General features: G+C 38.9%; 1 pseudogene; it reads right to left on the reverse strand.

The window, feature by feature from the left end:
* Positions 1-344: 344 nt before the first annotated feature.
* On the reverse strand, positions 345-2,756 carry LOC122904018 (annotated as a pseudogene).
* Between the last annotated feature and the right edge of the window lie 4,208 nt (positions 2,757-6,964).

The raw sequence follows: 6,964 nt of genomic DNA on the forward strand, positions 1-6,964 counted from the left end.
GAGTAAATGAGACAAAACTATGGAGTCAGATTTACGAATAAGTCAATCATTAGGTGCTTTGGCTTTTTTTTTTTTTTTTTTTAACAAACATGCTTGAAATGTTTTAATAGAATCTAACTTTTCCTTAAATGGTCTTTTCATAACCAAAACAAACAACAAAAAACACCCAATGTTAAAACCACTTAATAAACTTACAAACTTGAAAAATTAGACACTTTAGGTAGGCGGTAAACTCAATATTATGAGAGCAATGTTTCCAAGTTTCAAAGATTTGACAAGGTCTGCAGAATTACTTTTGTCAGTGGGTGGATACTCCACAATCTTCTGCCAAGTAAGACTGAGTGTCATTCACTGGTATGAGGTCGAATCCATTTCAAGGAATGTTGTGTTGGCACAGTCATTGAAGGATGATAAAATGAGTAGTCAGGTCTTGTACACTGAGTGTTACATCTGCAGTGTTTTGGATGATAGAAGGGACTTTCCATTTTCTTACAAGCAGGGAAATAATGGCACAGTTGACTATTAGAAGCTAGAAGGTGGCACTGGTTTTGCAATTGCTGGCTTTGGAGACACTACTGGAATTCTTAGACTCATATGAGGGAAGGAACAATCTGGTTTAGTACATTTTGTATCATTTTCAATTTGGATGAAAGAACAAACATTTTTTTTTCAGTAAATTTACAATGGGGAAGGCTTTGCAAGTGAAACAGGGTGATGGTAAGCACACTCATCCCCATTTTTAAGGCAGGCAAGTATTTGCAACATTTCAAAAAAATCTTTCTGGTTTCTGGAACACACTCCCTCACTCATCTCCCTTCTGAAAAGCTACCATTTGGCTCATCAAGCTGCCTGCTCATCAATTGCAAGTGCTGTGGATGGAGGAGAACTCTGAGTCCCTTGTTTGAGGTTGCATGCATTTTGGTTTACAGGTTTCACTACTTCAAAACACATGTTCTCCTCTTGATCTGACATGTATTCTCGGAGCCTGGGGACACCATCCAGTGTCACTATAAATTTGGGACTTGCAGGTTTATCTGGTGGTACAAGATTCCATCTGCCTAAGGTGTCCTGAAAGTACCTGAAGGGTAGCTCCAGTCTTCATCCCCCATTCTTGGTTTGGAGCCACTACTGTTTCCTCAGATAGCTTTGGCTTCTTCGGAATAAATGGTCTTGTGTCTGCATGGACTATGGATTCCATGTCATAGTAATCTTAACTGATCTGCAATGTTTCTGCCATTACTGCCTCAATTAGCAGTCAGGATAACCACTGCCTCTGTTGAGTTCCTGGGCTTTTTTCTTTATTATATCCCTTTGTTTCCTCTTCTTTAATGGGGAGATTTATTCTGGGAGTCTTCCTTTGCCCCTGGACCATTTCTGTCAGCAATTCTTCTTGAGAAGTTCAAGTTCTGGGAGCAACTGGAAGTGTCTGTTTCTGTGAGACTAGAAGAGTTAGTTGTTTTGTTATAGATTCTTGAACTTCAGATACAGCTTTCAAAATTAGATTCTTGTTAGCTTGTTTAGAAGGTGGAAGCAAAGGTCTCCTTTCAGGATTTGCTGGCACTTGACACACTGCTAGGGATGCTTCCTCTATGATACCCAAAATCATCATCTTCCTCCTCTTCTTCACCAACATGATGGAATTTTTTTACTTTAACAGTTGAACTTACCACAAGCAACTTCCTCTTCTGAAAATTTTCTTCCTCAATACTTATTTTTTTCTGAGTTGTTTCTGAAGAAGGTTCTATAAGTCTCTTCTAAGCTGTTAAGCACTTATGGTTCACAAAAATGTCCTATTTTATATACCTGGCTATTCTGTATATCGGTATATAGGTTGCTTGGTGGCACAAATACCATTTTGCTGCTGCTGAAATTGCAGCTTATTTAAATGAGAACCACTGGGATGCCTGGGTGGCTCAGTTGGTTAGGCAGCTGCCTTTGGCTCCGGTCATGATCCCAGTGTCCTGGGATCGAGTCCCACATCGGGCTCCTTGCTCGGCAGGGAGCCTGCTTCTCCCTCTGTCTCTGCCTGCCATTCTGTCTGCCTGTTCTCGCTTTCGCTCCCTCAAATCTAAAAAAAAAAAAAAAATTTTTTTAAATGAGAACCACTGTCTGCATTTTGACTTGCAGGTGGTTGACAATTTTCAATAGAAGTGTGAGAAGAATTATATGAAACTGTCACTGTAGGGTTTTTTCTGAGATAAGGGATTCTTCTGCACAAAACTGACGTCTTCATCAATGGGGTCATCTAGTTCTGACTCAGTATCAATCACATCTTCAAAGGGTGCTGTCTGCCTCAGAGACTTCATAGCTGACATTAATCAGGTTGCAGCTCCATCATCATAAGTCTGTCTGACTTAGTAGTTTTCTGCACTTGTAAACGAGGAGAGACCTGGAATCTCTTTTTTTAGGTCTAGTGCTAGCAATGGCAGGGGCAGCACTGCAGCTTTATGCCTTCTCTCATCCCCCTGACTGAAACTGCTCTTTTTTGAAGACACATTATTATCAAAGATGTTGGTTTCAGAAGACTTTAGACTGGATGGGTCAGTTGTAACATAGCCAAGTTTATCTAATACACCATAACGATGAATCATGTTGTTCCCTAGGAACAAGGACAGGTCCTCTGTCATTTGGTCCTGACTTTCTTGTTGGCCACCATTACTATAATGTTATCAAGAAGTTCTTCATCAATGTAAGGTCTTGTAATTTCCCTTTAATGGCACTCCAGATCTTCGACTGATCTCCACCCCGATTTCCATGGCTCCAGCATTGGCAGTGGGTTCAGCCCCTCCTGTGCCTTACTTCCCCAGAGCCTGGGATAGCTCCTTGCCCGTGGCTCGGTCACAGCAGCCACGAATCACCAGCACCATTCCAGGGCACTCTATGTATCCCACCTCCACAGTCTCAGCAAAAATACTTTTAAGGTGGTGGTGGAAAATCTAGTATAAACAGTAGGTATGGACTAATACAGCTAGAAATAGAGTAATAGCTGAAAATATGTAGAGTTGAGGAAGGCTGTATATTTTATTTTCTTATGTATTTTGCTTAATGCCTTATTGTGGGAGATGTTTTTACATGTTTAAAAGCTATTGTGGGGGCACCTGAGTGGCTTAGTGGGTTAAAGCCTCTGACTTCGGCTCAGGTCATGATCCCAGGGTCCTGGGATCAAGCCCTGCATCATGCTCTCTGCTCAGCAGGGAGTGTGCTTCCACCTCTCTCTCTGCCTCTCTGTCTACTTGTGATCTCTGAGTGTCAAATAAATAAATAAAATCTTAAAAAAAAAAAAAAGCTATTGTGAAAGAGCAAATAGGAAAGGATAGGGTGAAGTTATGGGAGAGAGAAAATAAGGAGTAACATCCAGGCAGTAAAGGCAGATACTCTTGCCATGCCCCTACAGTTTACTGGTTCTAACTTCTCCATATGTCTCCATATTTAAAAAAAAACAATTTTTTTTTTTTTTAAATTTGAGAGAGGGAGGGAGAAGGAGGAAGGGACAGAGAGAGAAGGAGAGAGTCTTCAGCAGACTCCACACTGAGCGTGGAGTTCACTCAGGGCTGTATCTCACCACCTGAGGTAAACCAAGAGTCCAACACTCAATGAACTAGACCACCCAGGTTCCTCAGTATGTCTCCATCTTGATACATTATGACTGTATGTAGAGAAAGCATAGTTGTGTGTGTGTGTGTGTTTAAAGAGAAAAACACACACCAAAAAACCTATCTGATCTTTCTGAGTGCATAAACAGCTATTTGAAAAAAACAAAACAAAACAAAACCTAATCCTCTGAAAATTTACTCAAAATCACATAATTTCAACAGTCCTTTTAGTTTATCTTGTATAAAATTATTCAGCTCTTCCCAAGCTTTGATCTTAGATGATATCAGAAAGTATCCCTGAAGGAGTACAGGCACTTGCTCTCTTAGTAGAGTTAGGGAAAGTGATATTCATACAGAGCTGTCTGTTGTGCATTTTTTCATTCCTGTAAGCAGTGTTAGCCTCTTTTGCAGAAGTTCATGGTGGATGAACTCATAGTTTATTCATTTTGCTCAGGCAATGGTACTAGGAAGTCCTGGGCATTTCTCTCCTGTTGATGTATTTTCCACTTAGTTCTTGCCAGCTGTGGACTCAGGCTCAGCTACCCATCTCCAGCCTTTGCTGCGAGGTCATCACACTGCCCTTTCGAGGTCCTAAAGCCAGTATTTCAGTCTTCAGAGTTCATGTCAACCAGGAATTTAATGTGGCTTAGCTAAGTTTATTTGCTGCACATTTTAAAATTTTTCCTTCTTTTCAAATTGGCTAAGTTCTCCAAGTTGCTATATGCCAGGTTAGTAAAGAAGTCATTTTTTCCCCCCAGAATCCAGAGGTTGATTGAAGTACTTTTTGCTCTTCAATATGTATTATTCTTGGGATTATTCTCATTATTTAACAAAGCTCCCCAGTAAGGAGTTTCAAAGACCCAGAGAAAATTAGCAGATTCATTTTCCTCCCACTATCTTTGTTTCCTATTTCTGTCTCCAGTGCTTACTATAGTAAACCCTTCTTTCTGACCCTGTGTAAGCCTTAAATGAGAGGAGATATCCTTTATTCCCCCTTTGAATGAATGCTAGGAGATGGGTCCTCCAAGCTTGTGCTTGATATGATAAATAAGGAGAACAAAAAATAGTTAGCAAATATTTTCTATTGACTTGCCAAGAGATTTAGTACCAACCTTATGGCCTGGATAGACATTTCAAAGAAACCAGGAGCACATGTAAAGTGTAATCAGCAGCTGACAGGTTATGAGCCTATTGGGATGTTCAGGGCAAAACAATGCTGTAGACATAAGTACCAATGATGCATAAACCAGATCTCAAACAAAAAACCAGGTGGAAGTCTCCACTGCCTTGGAAATAACATCTGGTTTATTACCTAAAGCAAATGGATAGTGAGGCAGCCACCTGGGAAGTTTGGTAGGGTCAGTCTCCCAAATACATGAGTGAATTTACAGAGTCTGTGATTCTCAGCCTTGGCTCCACATTAGAATCACCTGAGGGAGCTTTTATTGATCCAGGTGCCCAGGCAATTCTCTATCATATGAGAATCTCTAGTTATAGGACTTATATTTTTAAAACTCTCTAGGTGATTCCAGTATACAGCCAAGGTTGAGAACCATTGCACCTGAGGAAGGAACCTAAAAGGAGACTGGAAATCAGGCTTTTGTGAAATTAAGGGCTAGTATGCTGTCATAATCTCTTTTCAATGTGGACACAAATTTCTTGTAAACTTTAAAGTGTTATCATGCCTAGTGTTTCTTCAAAGATTATGTGTAGTTAGAGGAATGGGCTTTTGTTAGGGTTCTCCAGTATTGCTCTAGACCCATGATACCTTTTAATATTATTTTTTAGACTGTACCATTGAAAATAGAGAAATGAGAAAATATTACTTAAAAAAAAAGAAAAAAAAGGAAATGAGCCTGAAAAAAATAAATCACAAGGTAGAGGATTAATGAATCTAAAAAAAGTTTTTTTTTGGCAGAACTCACAACTAAACCTTTCACTCCATCACTTAAATAAAAAAGAATCTCAGTTTCCAGATGCAAACTACCAAAATTCTAAGCTCTGCTTTTAAGGAAATTAAATTATGTGCTACAAATATCTATTAGCCAAGAAGTCATCATTCAGAAATTCTGGAAGAATTCATTAACATTTGCAAATCAACCCTGTATTTCAGTATAAAGGCAAATGTAATATAGTTCACTTAATCAATATATTCTCCAAGGGAACTAGAAAAGCCTTTATGTTAATAGATTTCCAACGCTGATCCACACATTGTTTATCATTGTATACTGTCCTTTTTATTTACTTATTTTATTTACTTATTTTATTTTATTTACTTATGTGAGATAGAGAGTGAGAGAGAACATGAGACAGGAGAAGGTCAGAGGGACAAGCACACTCCCTGTGGAGCTGGGAACCTGATGCCGGACTCGATCCCAGTTCTCTGGGATCATGACCTGAGCTGAAGGCAGTTGCTTAGCCAACTGACCCATCCAGGCACCGTATACTGTCCTTTTTAAAAATGGGATTTCTATAATGTAAAAATCATGTTAGTTTGTGTTACGTATTCACACAATTCACTGTTGATGTCAGCCTGACAGCATTCATGGTGAGAAGACATTACACATTGCTTAATGTGAATGTTAGCCCTAGAGGAGATAGCCGGAGATAAATTCTACCCTTTTCAGTTCATGACAGCCGCCACTAGGAAAATGAACGTGATTAACAAATTGTGGAGAGGTTAGTAAGCTTTGTGTGCTATCAGAATTAAAACAAAAACAAACAAACAAAAAACAAAAAAAAAAACCCATGATAATGTACAGGTACTATATCAAAATAAAAATGCAAAGAAGACCTCTGGAAGAGTGTATTTGCTGGCAAGCATCCAGTTTTTTTTAATCCAGAGATCGTATTCTTCAATAAATCACAGTATATATACAAATATATATAAACACACATACATAGGATAGTTAGTCTCCCCAGCAAAATCTGCCAAATCCCACTTAAAATTATAGAGTATTTTGGCCTAGGTGGGATTTTAGATATCATGAAATATTCTCTTGGGATAATACACAACTTTCTTCAATCACGATTTTGCCAGTTAACTCCTCTAAGATCTTAGACAAGTCATTAAACTTTCTGATTATGCTAAAATTGTGAAAACTAAGCAAGTATTTTATATTAAGTATCTATCCCATAAATGATCCAGAAATGTTAGTTGGGTAATTCACGAATGAAGTAAGATTTGAATGACTGGTCCTTGGCAGCACAGCTAGTCATTGGCAGAGTTGAGACCAAAACCACAGGCTTCTGGCACCTCTCAAGTATTTTTGCTTTTCTTCCTACCTTTTAAAAGTCATAAGAGAGGTTATGATTCTCCAGGTTTCTTAGAATTTGTACCAGGACTTCCAAGATCTTTTAAAAGGAAGAGA

The sequence above is a fragment of the Neovison vison genome, chromosome 4 (assembly GCF_020171115.1).
Source record: "Neovison vison isolate M4711 chromosome 4, ASM_NN_V1, whole genome shotgun sequence".
In the NCBI taxonomy this organism is placed as follows: Eukaryota; Metazoa; Chordata; class Mammalia; order Carnivora; family Mustelidae; genus Neogale; species Neogale vison.